At 41.2% G+C, this 22,490-nt stretch overlaps 1 protein-coding gene across 2 annotated transcripts in view; it reads right to left on the reverse strand.

The window, feature by feature from the left end:
- PPP2R2D (protein phosphatase 2 regulatory subunit Bdelta) overlaps positions 1-22,490 on the reverse strand; it is a 45,318-nt gene that overhangs the window by 21,829 nt on the left and 999 nt on the right. The window lies entirely within an intron of this gene.

Here is a 22,490-nt window from a genome sequence, read left to right on the forward strand (position 1 = left end):
CGTTCAAAGTAAGGGCTCCATGCCAGCTGTAAACATGATGCTTTCTATTCACACTGAGGGGAAGGATCAATCATGCAGTTTCCTAATGACCATGCCCTCTAATTTAACATTTCCCCTCCCTCTGGTTACTTGGCAACCAAGCATGCTCAGTTTGTTCTACCAGTTAGTTTCATTTAAAAAACAACAATCTGGAAGTGTGATTATTTGTATTTTTACTGTACAATACAGCTGATATACAAATCTTTGAACAGTGTTATGCTTTTGCATAGTTAGGGGGAAAAGAAAAATAAGGCCCAATTTGCAGCAACAGGGGAGAGCAGCCGGAAGTTGTTTGTCAGCCCACAGGAAATGAAATGAAAGGAGGGAGGAGGAGGGAGTGGGTGTGGCGAGGGGAATGATCGACACACCCACCTCAAGCATCGCAGCACAGCGCCTGCAAGCACTAGAGGTATGGAGTGAAGATGTTTTTTCCTTCCCTTTTTGTATTATCAGAGGACTGGGTTAGTATGGACAGGGGGAAAATTGCATGATAGCTTTTGTTTGCCAGTAACGTCATGTGAACAATGCAAATTAAAAGGGGATGTGAGTAGCACCAAATACACACTAAACCACTGTGTAGGTGAGCCCTTTGTCTAATCCTCTTTTAAATCCATTCAAGTTGGTAGCTATCGCTGCCTCGTGTGGAAGTGAATGCCACAGATCAACTATTTGCTGAGGGAAGAAGTACAAATGATAAAATACAAACTTGAAAGGTATAAAATATATTGCATTGGATCCAGAATGAAACAACTCCTTGAACTTTATCTAATCACTGGATATAATCTTTCTTCTGCCCATTTCACTATATTCTATTATGCAAGAAAATCATTGCTACATTGGATATATTAATAGCACTAACATTCTAAATTTGTATTATTTGGTGAATAGCTAGTATAGCAGAGTTGATGAGAGAATGGAAGTCTTTTTTTCTTAAGGAAATATGCCAAGATGTTTGCAGACTTTAACAAAGCTCAGTAAAGCCAGAGGGAAGTTTGCAGTGCTTTCGGGGTTTTCCTCCTATTTCCCTTACAGCAGGGTAATGCTCCACCGCCATTCCTATTGATTGCCTTAATTCCTCCTCCCTCTAGTATAGAGCCTACCTGAAAGCAGCTCTTGGACCTCAGCACAGCTAGTCTTTCCCTGTACCTAGGCTTTACTATCTTTTAAACTAGTGGGCCATGGGCACATTTGCAAACCAGAGAAACTGTTATGGGTACCATGCACACTATTATCCTACACACACTGCAACCTATTCTAGTGGGTACAATAGAACATTTATTTCAAGCCTAATTTCAATGGGGCACAGGACCCTGTCAGCGCCAGGGAAGGCCACTGCAGTACATCGGCATCTGTGGGTGTCATGTTGGCAATCCCTGTTGTAAACAAACAAAAGGAGAAATCCTACCATAGCCCACTGGCCAAAGGAGAAATCAACTACTTTACTAATCTGCAGATGCACACACGCGCACACACACACTAAGACAAGGGGCGGGCGGGAGACTACTTTTTTCAACAGCAATTCACTAAGAGGTTATCTTTAAAAGAAAAAAAAGAAAAAGCTGTAAAGGTAGAGTATTCATACTCCTGGGCAAGAAATGTTTTTAGCCAAGCTGCCCATCAAATAAGATGAGCAATTTAAGCAGAGTGACAGCAACTTCTAAAGTTCCCAAGTGGAATATTCAAAGAGTTCACCACCACACAAGAAACAGGCCAGGATCCAAACATCTTCTTGAAAAGGACTGCCTTCAAGTCGATTCCGACTTATGGTGACCCTATGAATAGGGTTTTCATGGTAAGCAGTATTCAGAGGTGGCCCAAGGTCACCCAGCAAGCTTCATGGCTGTGTGGGGATTTGAACCCTGGTCTCCCAGGTTGTAGTCCAGCACCTTAACCACTACACCACATTGGCTCTCATCTTCTTAAGCACACTCAAAAACTTGCGCTGAATCACTTTAAAAAAAGCAATAACCTTTCACATCATATTATGAACTGCTTCAGTAGGATGGAATGTGTGTGGCATGGGATGTATGTTGTTTCACACTACCTAAGCTCAAATCCTCACTGGGTTTAAGTTGTGTAGTTCTGTGCACCCTGGTGACATTCTATTGTTTCTTAGGTTGCAATCCTAAATTGGCTTACCTGGAAGTAAGCTCTTCTGAACTCATTGGGACTTACTTCAGAGAAAAACTGGTATAGGGTTGTACAATTAGTATTATAGATTAATAAAATGAACCTCAAGGGAGCAGAGTTCCATAACCTTTGGGCAGTTAGTGAGATCATTCATCTGCCTTTTACTATACAAACACAATGAATGGTATTAGGGGGGAAATTCTTGCTTGAAAGTTATGTATGAATATTCAAGACACTGTATGAACAATTGTAGATGCAATAAGAAGGGGAAACAGGAAATGTAAGCCATTGCTTATTGTTGTATCTGAAATGGTTTGCATCTTCTAGCAAAAAGTGTTATAGATCTGAATGCAGACTTTAGAGAACAAGTTTAATATAATAGTCTTTGAGTGACTCCCTCTGTTCCCTTTAGGACAGTCATAGAACTACTAATCTATACAACCTTGTTTTTGCAGTGATTCAATCTGCTAGCCTAAATTGAATTCCTAGTCACAGGTGGACACTTCAGAAATTGTTAGTTACAGGGCCATAGGTGTGACTATGTTAATGGTGAGTTGGCTAAAACCCATTCCGCCATTATAACCAGAAACTGGGGGGCAGCAGATTCTATGGTTTATAGTTAGCTCTGTGGATAAATTTGAAACATGGCAATGTAGGAGAGGTAGGTTTGAGGATGTTCTATGCTGAATTTGGGGTAGAAAGGATAATAAAAAATGGTTTATTTTGAACAAGTTAAAAATTTAATGACTGGCATTTTGACTAGTGGACTATAGGAGATTTCCCCCATTTATACTTGGTCTTTTGGGAACAATTTGTTTTATTAGGTCAAGGGGAGCATCTAGTATATGCCATTACCTGGTAGCAGTGTAACATGTTTTTATTATTAAAAAGGCATTTTTATGGCCAATGGTAGCCTCTGGAGGCAATAAGGAAATTCAAGTACAGTATGCACTAGTGTTGCTGGGCAAGAGCTTGAAAGGGGACCCAGGTCTTTTGCCAAGCTGTGTAGCCTTTCAGTTGGACAGATGCTGTGTGTGTGTGTGTGTGTTGGGGGAGTCTCCTACAGAGGAAAGGACTAGAGACATAAAAGGTAATTAAAAAAAAACCCCTGAAATGAAGGTAACAGAGGGGATGAGAGAAAGTGACAGTTTGTGGACTAAGATACAAGTTAAGCGAGAAAGAAAGCAAAGAGAAATTGCAGGAGACAAGACAGTTTGAGAAGCTGGGGGAGGGGGAAATATAAAAATAAAAAATTATCTGGATCAACTTACTCTTCCTAAAAGTGGGGAGCAAAGTCAGTATGTCTACAACTAATGCCTGTACTTAACTTGAGGAAAGCTGAGTTGTGGAACTCACTGACACAATGAAAACACTGAGAAAGAATTTAGCAATTTCCAAGTATCAGAAATCAACAGAATATGATATAAATTGCCAGCTGATTATGCCAGACTCTGCCTCCATCTGCTAACATTTTGTAACTGGCTCCACTCCTATGTCATCGTTTGTGATCACTGGGCCTCAGAAATTCTCAAGTGGGCCCTGGGAGTATAAAGTTCAATAATTCCTGGATTAAGCAGCAAAACCACTGTGCAGTCTTGTATATTCTGCTTACTTACAAATTAGGCCCCATACACCCACACTCGTTCAGTTTAAGATTGGGCTTCGAGGGTGGGGAATGTGTTCAGCAAATAATTTAGCATGCATGACTTTCTGAAACACTTGCCACATACACGCCTATGCTGCTGCTTCCCAAAACACTCACCACAAATGCATCTGATTAATTTCTACCTGGACATGCATCACACCTCATGTTGAACTGAAAGAACAAGATGAAACGGGGATAAGTTTGGTCAAATTATGCTTTGCCTGAGTAAATACTACATGCTAGATTTCATACTGTCACAATAAATTATTTTAAATTTATAAAGAACAGAATTGATAAAGAGAGCCAGTGTGGTGTAGTAGTCTGAGGATTGGACTAGGGCCTAGAAGATCAGGCTTCAAATCCGCACACATTCATGAAGAGTCACTGACTCTTAGCATAACCTACCTCACAGGATTGGAAGGTTAAAATGGGAAGGGGAAAGAAACTGAGCTTGGAGGGAAGGTAGAATATTACTGTAACAATAAATAAAAACATTAATTTTCAAAGTTTGTAATGGTAGGTGTGGCTTGTTCTCAGTGTAGAGGAACTGTAATGATAAGATACTGCACACAGTCTTACTTAAAAGTCTTTCTGTTTCTTGGTTTTTGAAATCATTTAGGGGGAGTAAATATATGAAGACCTTGGGGAATCACAGCACTGGGGAATCAGGACACTGTAGCCATGTGATAATCGGAGAGCTTCTCTTTTATAAAGTAGCCTTGGGAGGATATTTTACACCACAAAAGAACACAGAAAACAGGGTACTTTGACACTCAGTTTCTCCCCAACTGTATCTTTGTACTAGGGGTCTAGAACTGATGATAGGTGATTGCTGGAAATCTGAAACAGTGCTGGGACTAAAAGTAGTGGGCAGGGGTTACATCTTCCTTCCATCCTGTAATATGCCCCCTCCTGAAAGTTTTTTTTTTTTTTTAACTAAAGCAAGTCTTCCAGGTTGCAGTGGAAGGTTTAATTTGGCCCTAAGAGTCATTAGCTGGTTTTTCAAGTTAAGGCTGGACAACCAGTTTTGAGGTTTTCTGACACCTGCATGCCATGAAGACATTTGGCAAGCTTTGCCAACATACAATACTGATTGAAACTCATCCACAGAGAGAATATAAGGATGACCCACAAGATGCAATAAATAGTGCTCCCCAAGCAAAAGTAGATTAGATTGAGCAGACCACCTGCTCTTCCAGAATTGTTCTACCAGAATTATGGTGGCAGGAAATATATTAGTGATATATGTTTTCACATCAATAGTGCAACTGCTGAGCTTTAACACGTCAATGACACATGATCAAATCACATATCCTCCAACTCAGATTCAAGACCCAAATTCCCAAGTGCATGAATAGACATTTCAAAACCTTCCTTGCAAGGTTATGCAACTTTTAGTCTGAATGAAATCAAGCAATATTTAAACTATCATTGCCCAGAGAGAAAATATTTCACATCCTAAATTATTTTTGTTCCCTCTCTGTTCTAAGTTTAGGTACCAGATTTGCAACTCATTTTAATGATAACTTTATTAATTTCCCTACCCCCAACATATGCATACATTTGTTGCATAATGTGAAGAAACACACCTGTACCAGAAGATAATGAAAACAATGATCAGACAGGTTCTCATCAGTGAGCATTTTGCCGACAATAGTACTCTACAGGGAAAACTGAGGTGCTTGTGTGCATATGCACCATTCAGGATTCTGTATGTGAATTCTTGTGAGCAAGTTATCATCACTTGTGTTATTAGACAGCCTCTCACCTGTCTGATATACGAAGCTTTGTAACATACAAGTACACATAGCCAATTAAAGCTTCTGTGTTAATTGCACCTGTGCATGAAGAACTAAAGATTAAATGTAAGCTTAGACAAAACAAATCCCTTCAAAACAATGTCTTTACCAGATTTTGTAACTTTAAAAAAATATCAAAACACAATCGCAGGATTACAACATGAGACAAGATATCTTATTGTGGCGCTTCACTCAGCCATCTGAGAACTATTTTTTTGTAAGTGGATTTATATAGCCAATGGCTCTACTGAACATGGGTTGAGGGACCCTCTCCCACCCTCATTTTCCTGTGTTTTGTCAGTTTTAGAATGCATTAAAAGCACAGACCTAGTGCTTTTTTTTCATACTGCCCTAAGACTTTGGGATTACAACTTTCACACTCTTGGCCTAATTGAGCACCAAAAGGACTAAAAAATGATTGGAAAAGATCCACAATGTAATGGAATGATAGTTAAGTTTTTTGGCAGAAGGGTCTATCTTCTTACGTTGGTCTTGCACCCTGATCTCAGAAGAGCTGCAGATCGTTTCTGTGTGGAGTTATGTGGGCTCTCCTTCCTTGAAGTGTGCTGTGCTCCAAAACAGTAGTGTGAGCAGCATAAGAGAACTCTAACCCCTACCTGAAGGGACATCTGGGGGACAATGGTGACAGTCATGGTTGTCTATGCCACTGGGGCTGATGGTTTGGATGCACCATGGCTTCATTTTAAATGCTGTCTGCTGTGGTGCAGAGAGATATGCAAGAGGAGTTTCCTAGTGTGGGGAGTTCATTAGTTCCCTCCATGTGTTGCTGACATATGGGCATTGTCTCCAGCAAATTTCCTGATTGGTGGCTTTGGTGGTGTTTCCAGTGATGATGGGAACATATTTGTCCCTTTCCCCCCAACTGTTTTGGGGTTTTCAGTGTTGTCAAGTTTTCCTCTCCAGGGCTAGGTGAGCACAAACACAGTAGCCATTCTGCAAACCACAACCAAAATAGTACAGTTACAATTACACTGATGTGTGCTTCATATTCATCAATTTATAAATATATATTTGGGAACAGGATCAGTACTGAGAACTGAACTGATGTATGTGTGCATAGAAGTTTGGGAAGGGTTGCAAATGTTCAAGGTTCAATCCCTAGCATTTGTAGGTAGGGATGGGAAAGACCCCCGTCTGCGACAATGGACTGGATGAGGGCTAATAAACTGAGGCTCAATCCAGACAAGACTGAGATGCTGTTAGTGGGTGGTTCTTCTGACCGGATGGTGGATGTCCAACCTGTCCTGGATGGGGTTGCACTCCCCCTGAAGGAGCAGGTTCATAGCTTGGGGGTTCTCCTAGAACCATGTCTGTCACTTGAGGCTCAGGTAGCCTTGGTGGAACGGAGTGCCTTCTACCAACTTCAGTTGGTCGCCCAGCTACGCCCCTATCTGGATAGGGATAACCTAGTATTTGCAAGAAGTAACAAATTCAAATCAAAATGCAAGTACTATACATGATGTTTGATAACACGTCTTGGGCAACTCCAAACCTGCATGTTACTTTGAAGGTAAAATTGGAAAAAGATTCATTTAAGAAATGCTAACTTTGATAATAATGTCAGAAGTTATTGCCCACGATCAGTAAACCAGCATTCTGAATGGCCACTATTATAACCATAGGACAAAATAATGCACGTAAGAGCAAAATATAGCTTTTGAAATGCAAAATATTTTGTGATATCATTACCGTGGAGACACACACAAAATAGACTCTTGAGTAAACATACAATAATTTTAGTTACTCCTTTCATATGTAGCCAAGAATGTGATTACATAATACAAAGAAGGTAAATTTGATTCTGGCTTTAGAGTGTCCTTGCATAAAAATGATTACTATTTTTCTGCCTTTTGTCAGAGCAATGCATGCAGCCAGTTGTGGTTTGCATCTTTCAGCTATCCGTTTCGTGTTCTTGTTTTACAATAGCTAACATATTTTACCCAATCTTCCATCACAGTGACTGTGAACCTGCCAGTGACAAATGTGGAATACTACATATTTTGAAGACATTAGATAGTCTGAAGACAAAATAGGAATAGAATATCTCAGCAGCATGTGATCAAGCTCATGGACAAAGCCTGCAATAAAGACTCAAAATGTAGGTTACCTGGAATAACCATCACAGAACTGTGATAACCTCTTTATCAGACTACTGAAAAGCACTGCCCAAAAGGCTGCCATTGAAAGCTGTTTGAAAGCTGTGCACAGACCTCGGTCCCTTCATATATTGCTGAATTACAATTTCCATTGGCCCCAGGAAGCACAGCCAATGGCCAAAGATGATTGGAGTTGCAGTTCACTAACAGCTAGAAGGCCAAAGATTCCTCATACCTGACATAGACTAAAATACAACTGCCATGTGATAACTAGGGCCATGGGAACACATATCATCTGCTCCCATCGGTGGTACATGCCCTGGTCTCCTCTCGCCTAGACTACTGTAATGTGCTCTACATGGGGCTACCCTTGAAAACGGCCCAGAAGCTGCAACTGGTACAGAATGCGGCGGCGTGCCTGATTAAAGGCAGCTGCCGGCAAGATCACATCACTCCAGTGCTAAAAGAGCTGCACTGGTTACCAGTTGCTTACTGGGCCCAATTCAAGGTGTTGGTTTTGACCTTTAAAACCCTATACGGTTTCGGCCCAGTCTATCTAAAGGAGCGCCTCCAGCATCATCAGCTATGCCGCCCAACAAGATCAGCCTCAAAAGACCTTCTCTCCATCCCATCAGTCAAAACAGCCAAACTGGTAAGGACTAGAGAGAGGGCTTTTTCAATTGTGGCCCCCACCCTGTGGAACTCCCTCCCAAATGATCTCCACCATGCCCCTTCTATGATGAGTTTCTGCCGGGCCTTGAAGACCTGGCTCTTCAGGCAGGCTTTTGGGGTGGGCTAGATTTTATCTTCATTGTTTTTAGATTTTCAATGTCTAGGTATTATATGCCTATGTTGTACGTCGCCCAGAGTGGCTGGACAGCCAGCCAGATGGGCGAATAATAAATTCTATAAATAAATAAATAAATAAATATCGTAGTACTTGAACAAGTACTAGCTGGTGACCTGTCTCTGAGCACAATTCAAATTAGCTTTAAAAGCCCAATATGGTTCAGGATCTGGGCAGTTGAAGGATTACCCACGCAGACCTCCATGTACACTAAATACCTATTTGGGAAGCCATCCTTCAGATGCCCCTGCTCTCTGGCATGAGGCAAGTGATGACCAAAGAGAGAGCCTTTTTGCCTGGGATACCCACTACCTGGCATCTACTCTTATGTCTTTTGGGCACCAAATAAGTAACTTATTTTCCCATGCCTTTTTCAACTCTTATTTTTACTGTTCCTGTTTTTAAAATGGTTTGATATACGGTTTTGTTCTAACATGATGCATTAGCTGCTGTGGTTAACAGTACTGATTTATCTTTCTGTCCTTGCAATGAGTCTAATACTGGACTACTTTGCACAGTTATGGAACCCATGCTCTCTGAAATGATGAACCTTATTTGAATTTGCAGGATAATTGTTTTTATGCTTACATGCTCAGTATTTTTCTTTTTGCATGAAGGCAGTCTATTTCCATTTTTAGAAAGAGCATGGACTCCTGCCTTTGTTACGATCTTTTGCTTTTAGATGGACACACTACTCCCCAGCCTGCAGCTACAGTAAACTCCTTAATTGTTTTTATCAGGGCAATCATCACTTCCCAACTAGGAAGGAAAAAAATCTTCAAAATGAACCTAGCAGTCCCTTCTTCACTTTCTGAACCTAGTGCAGCAGTCTCCAAACGTTTCCCACCATGGACCACTTGAAAATGGCTCAGGGTCTTGGCGGACCACTTGTTGATTTTTCTGCCTGTTGTAGCAATTATAATGTGCTGTGCAAGGCGTTGCATGGGTTTTAACTTTTACACACATATCATGGACCACCTGAATAAAGCTGGTGGAACACTGGTAGTCCATGGACCACAGTTTGAGAAATCTAGCGAAACTCATTCACACATGTACCAAGGAAGACTCCCAAGACAGCTGTCTTGTCTATTATGGGCATTATCATTTATGGTGGCACAAAGCTTATTTTGAGATGCATATCCCCAGTTCCTCATTCCTTTCCACATACAGGCATACCCCGTTTAACGTTGCCTCGCTATAATGTACATGCTCCATTCGTCCCCATACCCCGCTTAATGTTTGCGCGCTTCGCAATAACGTATACATTATTGGCATGACGCCGCTGCCATCTAGTGGTGATTGCGTGCAGTACAAGTGAAGACAATTGCTCCACTTAAAGGTTATTTTCGCTTAAAGGATACTCTCCGGTCCCATTGCATATGTTAAAGCGGGGTATGCCTGTATTCTGACTATTATTTGTATTATAATTATGCTACAATACATATATTATGCCCTGGGCTCTTGCTGGGAGGAAGGGGATATAAATCAAATAATAAATAATAAAAATAAATGAACAAATAATTATATTAGCTAGTATAAAATTGCCAGGATGTATTGTTTAACATACATTTTATGCTTGTAGATGCCATGGTTCGTGATATCAGGCTGCAGGAGGAAGCCAGGTGACCATTTTGGAAAACAGCTTCCACAAACTTATGCTAACCTACACCCATTTTTTTCTCCTTCCAAATTTGTCCTCTGTCATCCAAGTTGCACTCCATGTCAGTAATAACTTTTCTATGGAAGTCTGTAACAGGAACAGTATAAGGTGGCATCTTCTTAATAAACAGAGCTGACAGAAAGCACTTTTTGCTCCTACAGCAATCTGCTTGTCAAAGTGCAAGTTTGTCTGCAATGGTAATCCATGGTTTTATACTTGACTAGTATTGTAATCATTATGTTACTGATTTTATGAAAAAATGCATTTCTAAAAATGGAACATTTTCTATGAACAAGCTTACCATCAGAAAGTTTTCTACACATCACTGCTTATGCCACAGTGATCTGATTGCTTTGCATATAAGTTTTTCCGCCTGTTTCTATTTTGTTGTAACTTAACATAAAATTCCTTTCAGACATTAAAATGTGACATGTAAACCTATTGTGTATGTTGTTTCTCTAATGCTCCCACCAAGCCAGTTTTTCTGTAAAGATACAACCCCCATTTTAAAATAAATTGTGAACTCTCATACATTTGCAGGGAAGCATGGAATATCTGCAAGGAACTGTGAATACTAATGCTGAGGCAAAGGATATGTTTTGCTCCATAAATGTTCTCAATGTTGCAGATTACCACACAATGCCAGATAATGAATTTATAAACAATTTTATCCATAAGTAACATCTGAAAAACATTTTACACATACTTCATGACTTTTGCACTGCTTGTTCAATTCTGCATGATACTTTTGCTAATCATTACATTGTGGATTTTTCCAGTCATTCTGAGACTGTCTTCCTGATTCCAACTTTGGCAAAATGCATAAAAAGTTACAGCCCCAAATCCTTAAACCACACTAAACATCTCCTTTGGATCTGTGCTTTAAGTGCTATTTTTCTCTCTCTCATACACACGTATCTATACATACTTCACGGGAGATGTGGACAATTGTTAGCCAAAGTTCTGTGGGGCTACTGGCTATTTAGATCAACTGAAGAAAAAGTAGTTCTCAGATGGCAGAACATACATCACTTTCTGAGCATGTTTCCTGTTCACCTGGTACCCTATTAGTTTGAATGCTTATAATGTTTCTGGAAAGTTAAACATCCTAACTTGCTCATGTCTATAAGCCACATACATTTCCCCCCAAACGTTTTAGATTTACAGTATTCAGTGAGTTATTTGCATTACTTAGGTCTAATCCAATTTCAGCAATAAGACTTACATAGTCTAAACATTTTTTATACTGTGAACATTTTTATAGGTGAAGCATAAATATCTCCTCTTAATAAGCAGCAAAAGGTTGTAAGAATCAGTGACAGGACAGCATGATAGTATTATGTTTCTAGGCTATATTACTGCATTTAGGAAATTAATCTATAACTTGCTAAATCAGAGGCAGAAGAAAGGCAAAGATCTGTCAAATCAGCACTGTGTCCTATCTCTAATTAGAAAGCTAGTCAGCAACACTGCTTTGACCTTAAATGCTCCGATGCCTCTATTTAGAGACATGAGAGAGGTTTGGTAGTAGGAGATAAGTTGCCTGCATGAAATGAACTTTTATATTTGATCTTTATTTATTTTATTAGATTTATATACCGCCCACAGCCCGAAGGCTCTCAGGGAGGTGCACAACATAGGATAAAATACAATAAAATCACAAAAACAGTAGAGCATAAATATTAAACAATAAACAACCTAATATACGTTAAAAGCTTAAAAGATATATTAAAATGCCTGGGAGAATAAAAAGGTTTTCACCTGGCGCCGAAAAGATAAAAGTGTAGGCGCCAGGCGGACCTCATCGGGGAGACTGTTCCATAATTCGGGGGCAGCCACTGAAAAGGTCCTAGATCTTGTTACGACCCTCCGAGCTTCTCTGTGAGTCGGAACTCGGAGGAGGGCCTTAGATGTTGAACGTAGTGAACGGGTAGGTTCATATTGGGAGAGGCGTTCCGCTAGGTATTGTGGTCCCGCACCGTGTAAGGCTTTATAAGTCAAAACTAGCACTTTGAATTTAGCCCGGAAACGGATAGGTAGCCAATGCAAACGAGCCAGAACAGGTGTTATATGTGCAGACCGCCTAGTCCTCGTCAGCAGTCTAGCAGCTGCGTTTTGCACTAGCTGTAGTTTCCGAACTGTCTTCAAAGACAGCCCCACATAGAGCGCATTGCAGTAATCCAATCTAGAGGTTACCAGAGCATGCACAACTGAGGCGAGGTCGTCGCTTTCCAGACAGGGACGTAGCTGGGCTACCAACCGAAGGTGGTAGAACGCATTCCGTGCCACCAAGGCCACCTGCGCCTCGAGAGACAGGAATGGATCGAAAAGAACCCCCAGGCTACGAACCTGTTCCTTCAGGGGGAGTGTAACCCCATCTAGAACAGGTTGAACATCCACCATCTGGTCAGAGAAGGCACTCACCAACAGTGTCTCAGTCTTGTCAGGATTGAGACTCAGTTTATTAGCTCTCATCCAGTCCATTATCGCGGCCAGGCAGCAGTTCAGCACATTAACAGCCTCACCTGAAGAAGATGAAAAGGAGAAATAGAGTTGCGTGTCATCAGCATACTGGTGACAACGCACTCCAAAACTCCTGATGACTGCACCCAGCGGCTTCATGTAGATGTTAAAAAGCATAGGGGACAAGACCGATCCCTGCGGGACTCCACAATGGAGAGTCCAGGGTATCGATCCATACTCCCCAAGCCCTACCCTCTGGAGGCGATCCACCAAGTAGGAGCGGAGCCACTGCCAAGTAGTACCTCCAACTCCCAGCTCCGTGAGTCTCTCCAGAAGGATACCATGGTCGATGGTATCAAAAGCAGCTGAGAGATCAAGGAGAATCAACAGAGTAACACTCCCTCTGTCCCGACATAGGTCATCATACAGGGCGACCAAGGCTGTTTCAGTGCCAAAACCGGGCCTAAAACTGGATTGAAATGGATCTAGATAATCGGTTTCATCCAAGAGCACCTGGAGCTGGCTGGCAGCCACCCGTTCTAAGACCTTGCCCAGGAATGGAACATTCGCTACCGGTCTATAGTTGTTCAAATTATCTGGGTCCAGGGAAGGTTTCTTCAGGAGTGGTCTCACTACTGCCTCTTTTAAGCAACTAGGGACCACTCCATCTCTCAAGGAGGCATTTATCACTTCCCTGGCCCAGCCGGCTGTTCCAACCCTGCCAGCTTTCACTAGCCAAGAGGAGCAAGGATCCAGTACAGAGGTGGTTGCACGCACCAGTCCAAGCACCTTGTCTTCAAGCTGTACCAACTGAAACTCATCCAATAAATGAGGACAAGACCTTGCTCCGGATACCTCATTAGGTTCAACTGCCATAATACTGGAGTCTAAGTCCCGGCGGATGCAAGAGATTTTATCTTGGAAGTGCCCAGCGAACTCGTTACAGTGGGATTCTGAAGGTTCTATAATATCCTGAGGGCTAGAATGTAAAAGCCCTCGGACAATTTTAAAGAGCTCCGCTGGGCGGTTGAGAGATGATTTAATAGTGGCAGCGAAGTATCGCTTTTTCGCTGCCCTCACCGCTTCTGTATACAACTTAGTGGAGGCACTTACCAAGGCATAGTTGCATCCGTCAGGAGTACGCCTCCATCTGCACTCAAGCCTTCTCCTCTCTTGCTTCATCGCTCTCAGCTCCGGGGTATACCATGGGGCTGCATGAGCTCTGCATGGGATAGGGTGCGCAGGAGCGATCGTGTCCACGGCCCGGGTCATTTCCGTATTCCACAGTTTGACCAGGGCTTCGACAGGAGCACCTGTCTTATCAGCCGGAAAATCCCCCAGAGCCCTTTGGAAACCCAAAGGATCCATTAGTCTCCGAGGTCGGACCAGCTTAATAGGTCCTCCACCCTTGCGGAGGGAAAGGGTGGCTGTAAGCCTAAACTTCAGCAAGTGGTGATCTGTCCATGACAATGGGGTCGATAAAAAACTCCCCACCTCCAGATCACCATCTCCATGTCCAGTGGCAAAGATCAAATCAAGAGTGTGCCCTGACACATGCGTTGGGCCAGTGGCAAATTGAGACAGCCCCATGGTTGCCATGGAGGCCATGAAGTCCTGAGCCGCCCCAGATAAAGCAGCCTCGGCATGGATGTTGAAGTCTCCCAGTACTAATAGTCTGGGGGACACAGTACCTCCGAGACTACCTCTGACAGCTCACTTAGGGAAGCTGTTGGGCAGCTTCAAACTAAGCTCACAAACCCTATAGCTGTGCACCGGTGTACTAGATAGGGTTCCTTTGTGATAACGGACTTGTGCTTATGAAGTGCCTTCCACAAGTTTTCATCTACCCACAGAAAATACAGTGAACTGATTCCATGGTCTACCCTTTACTGCATAAGGGCATGAAGGCATATGCACAATTTGTACTGAATTTTTCCTTTTATAGTGTGATCATCATGAGGAACCTTTTCCACTATATAGAAACTCACTTTAAAAAAATCTTTTGCAAGAGATAGCTATAGACTCAATATACTGGGCATGATCCAGAGAAGCACATGAATACTACTGTTAGTGATAAGTATACCTATCAATTCCTGTCTATCAGCTTTATGCAAATTCTGAATGGTCATCACCTATTAGGGACAGTGTAGTGGATTTCTTGATCAGCAAGGTGTTGGACTAGAGGTTTTTCCTTCCAACAGTTTCATTTTAATGAATTGAACCTAAACAGCTTTTTAAAATGCCTGAATTTTGAAAGCGATAGGACAGCATAATTATTTTATTTTATTTATTTATTTAGTTGCATTTCTAAACCGCCCTATAGCTAACAGCTCCCAGGGCGGTGTACAACACGATAAAACCACAATATTTAAAATACAAGCAAGTGTGTATTGCGCATACAATTATAAAACATATTTAAAAACAGAGTAAAAGAAAAATAAACATAAGATTAAATTAAAATAAAAAGCTTAAAATGCCTGGGTGAAGAATTACTGAGCAGGAAATAATCAGAAAAATATAGCATTTGTTCACCCTGGAAACCATATACATAAAGACCTTCATTTTTCCAAACTCGTGGTGCTGCTTGTGTGCATATAGGTAGGGAAACCTTTGCATATGCATGCCAAGGCTGAAGGGGACGAGTGTTGCCCATAGTGGGCTTGGAGGCCAAATGTCCATGACTCTCTATGTCCAGCCTTGAGGCCTCTGCCCATGTCATACCACTTCCGCTAAACCACACCCTTCACCGACCCTGCTCTGTAATCTCATCTAATGATTTTTGCATGACTGGTATGTTTCCTTGAACTGTGATAATACCTCATACTTGCCTGGATGAAGAGTGGTGTTTCTGGCCACATCCACTTTTGCCACACCCATCATGAAGGAACATGGCCCTTAAGCTGAAAATGGTTCCATGCCCCTGCCATAGTGCTACAGGAAGGTGCAAACCTTTCTTGATTTATCAGCAAATATTTTTGCAGAAATCTTAGACATTCTGGGATACACTGGAATTGACAAAATGGAAAGGGAAGAAATGAGTCCTTACTTTTGGCTAAATAGAAGGCTCTCTTCAATATCCTATGCCCTCTCCGCTAAGAAATATGACAATATCTGAGGAACGCAGGGATCCATAATTGCCCACTATGTTCATCTACATTGAAGCAAACTCTGTGCTCATTATATGCTTTTTTAAAGGATTATTGAACCATATTCTTAAATAATTATCCTTATCTATGTAAAGCATGTAGTTATTTTGTTTTTAAAGCAAAACATGTGCCACCACATTAGGCATCAAATCATTTAAGAAGACAAACTCTCAAACAGGTAATTAAAAGAATATGCAATTAAGTCTACAATTTGAACATATACACTGAAACTGATGAACATATTTGGGAAGTATGAATCCTTGTTCAGGTGCCCACAAATTCATCCTCAAATTTGCCAAGGAAAGTGACGCTGGTGAGCAGAATGGGCCAGCAATACAAATGTCTCCTTGAAGCTCTCAATTGTGCAGCAGTTTTCCAAAGAGTGGCAGAGACTCTTGCTGTACATTCCTTTCTCTGCACGGTACACAAAACAAAAGACAACTCCCCATCTTCCCTGAACATGCCCCCATGCCAGGAGATTTGATGGTGGCCAGAAATAACTGCTGGCTTTTTAGGCATTTTAGATCCATTGCTTATAGCAATGCACTTAAGGTTTCTAACTGGACTAAGTAGCTAGGAAACAACTCCGCAATGCAAGATTGTGTGTGTCATTCTTAAGATGTTTGCCCAGCTGTATGCTGAGACTCACCTGAATTAGTCGAAAAATCAGAGTTGTTCCCATATGGAATGGGTCACATCTTTCAACTGTAAAACCAGAGAACTTGGTATTGTCAAATAAGAAAAGGATGGTTTGGATTGAGTATGTTTCTCAAAATGGTTGCGTCTATGGGGCAGTTTTCCCCAACCTTTGAGGACACAAATGTTGCTGGGCTGCAACTCCCATCAGCCCCAGCCAGCATGGCCAATAGTCAGGAATTACGGGATCTGCAGTCCAGCAACATCTGGGGACCCAAAGGTTGGGAAACGCTGTGTTGGAGCACCTCTTATGCGACATGGAATACTCCTAATACAGTGGCAGCTGGTGGACTCTGAACTTGGCAGGGCTGCTTGGGTGGGCCAAAGAGATTGGGTGGGCTAGGTCAAAGGGCATTAAGTATAAGAACGTACAAAGTCTGGCTGGAGCAGACCAATGCCCATACGAAGCCCAATAGCAAGACATGAGTGCTCTCCTGCTCATGTTCCTATCAACTGAGCTGTGTTCCCCAGCAAGGGAACAGTCACATAACAAAATCCTATGTGTTAGATGGAGCTTACTCCTATGTAAGAGTACAGAACTCAGATTTTGCCAGCATTCTTTTTACATCTTGCTCCAAGACAGCTGATGACAAACAAGAACAGTGAAACCAGGATTCCTTGGGATTTCCATAGATCACATTCAAGATACCCCAGAACTCTCAAGTAAGTTACCTAGAAGTAACATCAATGCATTGCATTATAGTAATAAAACTGAAATGTCTTAAGTTTCACATAATCAATTTAACATGGCATTAATGTGACTTCTAAGCAAGATCCAGAGGGGCTTCAACATTCACACTACAAGACACTTGTATAAATACATTTATCTTTAAAAGTGCAATTCTAGAGAACATTAATTTGCCAATGTGATGCCTATGACCTTGTGAAGTAGTCCAGTTTCCCCTCAAAAGACTAGCTAGCAAGTAGGTCTCACCCATATCTTCAATTACAAATTGTGAATGTTCATAAAGCAACCCAGGAACGGAATGCCTTTATCATAACATCGCTTTAAAATACAAGGGTGGTCTCAAAAGAAAGGGTTCCCCCCCCCTAAACTCACTTTCTTCACCCATCCACCCCACCAGAACTGGACAGACTGGACTCTCCTATTGACCTGCAGCCTGGTGGATCCTGGACTCAGCAGCAATGGGGGCTGAAGAGAACCTGAAGTCCCTGTCTATACACATCAGACTTTCTCCTTTTAAGCTGAATAAGCTTATCTTCAGGTTCCAAACTCACTGCTTGTAGTAAAACCACAGCACTGATTGGGGGGGGGGACACAACATTCACAGTCTGGAGACTATATCAACCTCCTCTTGGAACAAGGTAGGCAGCAACACAAGTTGTTGCAAGCAGGGCTGTGGAGTCGGAGTCGTGGAGTCGGAAGCAATTTTGGGTGGAGTCAGAATCAGTAGAAATGTACAGACTCCGACTTCAAAATAAAAACTTTCATAGGAATTTAGGAAAGTTTTCGTGTTCAGAAATTTTAATCAAATAAATATATTTTATGTTCTATCAATCTAGCCTGATGATTCACGTGATGGCGATGAAATGCCTTGTGCTACCATTTTACTACAGTAAATTTGTTATTACTAGTTAATATACATTTGACATTTATGAAGTAGTTGGAGTCGGACAGTAGAAAAATAGAGGAGTCGGAGTCGAAGGTTTGGCACACTGACTCCACAGCCCTGGTTGCAAGTTGCAACACACATGCAAAATGTCCATAGTCTACTATTTTCCCACCCAATCCTCCTCTCCTTGATTTACAAATATGTAATAGTATAAAAAAATAGAAACTACATAAATATTATGAGACTTGCACTGTGTCTACTGTGACTGCCACACTCTCTCCCTCTCACCAAGTTATAATTTTAAAAAAGCTGTTCAACTAACAGCCACATCCTTCTCCTGCCTGCCTAGAGTGTGCTTCAAATAGTTTGGAGGTGTGGTCTAGAGGGAAACAGCTCTGGAGTTTGGAGCATGCTCAGAACAGCTCCCTGGGCTGGCACCAACACCAGCAGGCCCACCGAGACTCTTCCCTGCGCAGCACACCCCTTCCTCATGCCGGTCCCGCAGCAGCCTTGGCTTGGCCTCAAGTATGCAGGTGGCCCGATGGCGGCCACGCCAGCTCGGTGAAGGAGGCGACAGCAACAGCAGCAGGTCTGTTTCTTCAGGAGCCTTGCCTGCGTTTTCCTTCAGGACTAATCTGACTTTTGCCTTCCTGAGCCGCTTCAAGGAGCGAGTTAGCTACCGGGAAGGGCCTACCGTAGGCACCAAGCCTCCTTCCATCATGGGGCTCAAGGCAGCGTACGTGAGGTTTCTTTGCAGATATCCATCCAGGCCTGACATACCCAGCCCTGCTTAGTTCCAGCTAGGTAGTGGACTCATGGACTTATGTGCTTTTAGATGGTACCTTGGGGCCAATTTTAGCGCTGCAAGTGTTAAGTTGGAAATGTAGATTGTGATTGTTATTGTTATTTAACTCTTGCAAATTGTGTTTTGTAAATCGTATTGGTTTATTGTACTGCTTTATTGTTTTATTGATGTATTCTCATATTGTATTTTGATATTTGTGTCTTCTGTATGCCGCCTTGAGGGCCTTGGGCCAAAAGGCGGGATATAAATAAATAAATATATAATAAAACTCAAAAAGTAGCCCAATTCAGTGAGATACATTTAAAGGAGTGAGATAACAATAACAGGATGGGGGGGAAACTGCACACATAGGGCTCATCTACACAGTGGTTTACTGTGTGCTATTCACATCTCCTGTTAATTTGCATGGCTCACATGACTTTACTGGCAAACAGAAGGTATCACAGTTTTCCCCTTGTAAATTTGTACTAGCCCAATCTGCTGATCATACGAAAGGTTTAGAACAATATGGCTCCACAGAGTTTGCTTCAATGTCTTTTAGTGGGTGGGTGAATTGTCACTTTCAGCTACTTCCCTTTGTCCACCCATTAACTCACCCATGAATTCCATTTTGTTTCCAGGGCTTTATTTAGCAACTTCCAACCGCTTTGTCCTCCCCCTTCACCGTTTGCTGCAGCACTCCATTCTTTCCTCCCTTTCTCCCCAAGTAAACTTCCTTCACTCCTTGTAACTAACAATGGAAATTGCCATTGAATCTTATTCTTTCTCATTCTCTCTCTTTGCAGAGAAAATTTTGAAGTAACATATCTCCGTGCCTGGTTTCTGATTGATATTGATATTTTCTCAAAATATCGATATTGATATTTTCTCAAAATATCGATATTGATATTTTATTTAAAATATCGATATTATATTGATTTGTTTTTCCAGCAATGGAAAATTGCTGTTAACTTCCTTGAGCAATTCTATACTGAGCAACGCCTGTAATTATTTGCATGTGTTTGGAGAACTTGATCTACAGTGCTTTAAATTTTGATCCTGAAAAAGCTGGCTAAGTTCTCACACTGCCCAAGTGCTAACATCTAATTTCGTTGGTAGTTTTGCAAACACTACCCAGTGTTGAAGCTTAACATTACTTGCATACTTCTCTACACTGCCTTGCATCTAAAAATTATAAAATGCTATTGATAAAACTGGGGAAAAAAATCTCATCAATTATAGCGTACTTCGTTTGGGCCCAATAACATGCTACTTCTTACAAAGCTTTTTTGAATAACAGTGATGAGGAAAACGCAATCAAGGTGTGAAAGTATGTCCAAATATGTATGAACAAAAGTTAGGATTCAGATGCCAGTCAATTAAGAGGTCAACAGACCATTTCTTATTTGGCCATGGTAAAATATTTTCAAATATTCCATAAAACAGTTTGCCCTTATGCAAAAGGTAGTCTGTTTTTTAAAACTGCATCTAAACATATTTCCATACACTGATATAACATGTACACAACCACATTTAGTAGCATGTCTGTTCTAATTTGAAACTCTCTCCAGCGTGCTTCTAACTCTCCCCTCCAAATTAAGACAGCCTAGCTTTTATGATTATGTGACGGGTCGCAAGTGTACAGGAACTGGAGCTGGAAATATTGCAAACCCTTGTGGAAACAAGGAGGCTTCCACATGATCTGGAAGAATGTCTATAAAGTTTGGAAGAGACTGAACTCCGGAGTCTTCTAGAAAACAGTAGTTTGGTTCATTATCTCTGTTCCTTGATACTGTTCTAAAAAATTAAAGCAGCCAGTGTTTGGATTGCCAGTTAACTAGTTTCTAAACCAAATGATAACCTTATAAAAAATACTGTTCATCAGCATGCAGCTAATAATTTACTTTCCCATAACAAAAGATAAGTTGACAACAAGTGTTTCAAAATAGGATAAACTGATATGCACTAGGCTCATTACTGTGAGCAAGAAAAATGTAAGACTGAACACATAATGAAAACATTTACAGAAGTTTTTAGTGCAGTAAAGTTCATTAATGCTGTGTTTCCATCTACCTCATCAAAGACCAGTACTTATTTATATAATCCCTACCCCTTCCACAATGTAGCTAGACGCAGACATACATACTGTGGGTGCGGCTAATTGTTTCACTATAAATAGAACTCTAAATGCAACTCTACATAAATATTAACTATGCTCAATAGGAAAGCATGTAGACATCTTGTTACCAATGCTTTGTGGCTGGCTGCCACCCAGATAGAGAACTGTGTGAAGACTATCAAATATCACTATCAAGACTGAACAACAAAACTAGAATTCGTATACATACAGGAATTTATTTTTACTACTAGTTATTCTAGTTCAGAGTTCTCTCTCATCTCACCAATAATTATAACTTTAATGTTTCTAGTACACTTACTCATAATGTTACGAACAAATAGCAACAAACACATGCCAACCTGTTTACATAATACCAAAGAACTCAAGCCATTTTTAATTCTCCAAATGTAGTACAGGCGGGCCCCGCTTATATGGCGGGTTCCGTTCCGGACTCCCGCCGTAAAGCGGAACCCCATTCACTATAATGGGACGTGTCGCACGAAAATGACACGAAAACGGCGCAAAACGTCGCAAAAGAGCAAAAAATACCTTTAAAATTGAAAATGAAAGCCGCCGCATCAGCGGAACGCCTTAAAGCGGAATGCTGTAAAGCGGGGCCCTACTGTATGTGAAAAAGAGACACCTACTTTCAATCTATTAGTAATTAAAGCAGTTTCAGAACCTTCATCCAAACCACAGCTCTTTCCATTCCTGCACAAGGCAAAACCCAAAACTTTATCTTTGGAATATTTTTAAAACGAAGTAAAAGTACAATAGGTAAACTCAAATTAAAATGCTTTTTAAAAGGCAGTAACAAATAAAAAATATGTAGCTTTCTTTACAAGAGTGTATTTGAGAAGTTTATGAACACAACCTGTACAATTTCAAAAAGCAATGCAAAGACTCTCAGAACTCTAGAACACCACTGAGTACAAGCTACTTTAATGAAGCAGCAACAATTATGCTGCAGTTCTAGTTATTAAATGATAAATCCTACAGAAGTTAGTTAAGATTTACTTCTGAATGGGTATGCTTAAGTTTGAATTTTTAAAGCACTTTTGCTGGCATGGTTATTTTTGCTACAAACTGGTTCAACCTAATCAACATTTTAGTTAAGACATGTTTAAAAAGTAGAATTAAAACTATGCATTGTCAGAAAGAAGCCCTCACATTTCTAACTGTGTTAGAATAAAACTAAATAAAACTAGTATAAAACTAGTTAAACTAATTTCAGGTGAGGAAGCCTCCTTTCCTTCCTGTCACTAGAAAGGAGCCTGACAATTCTGACAGACACCTCACACCCCACAATTCTCTTTTCTTTTACTCCTCTTGTTCCACTGTCTGTCATTTCTCCAGAACATAAAGCAGTTTTCTGTATAGTATGGAGATGGCAGAGTAGCAGCTTAGTCAGACTCTGCAATTTCCCCTACACATTTTCAAAGGAAAAAAAGGGGGGGGGAGAGAAGAGCTA

The sequence above is a fragment of the Rhineura floridana genome, chromosome 7, assembly GCF_030035675.1.
Source record: "Rhineura floridana isolate rRhiFlo1 chromosome 7, rRhiFlo1.hap2, whole genome shotgun sequence".
NCBI lineage: Eukaryota > Metazoa > Chordata > Lepidosauria > Squamata > Rhineuridae > Rhineura > Rhineura floridana.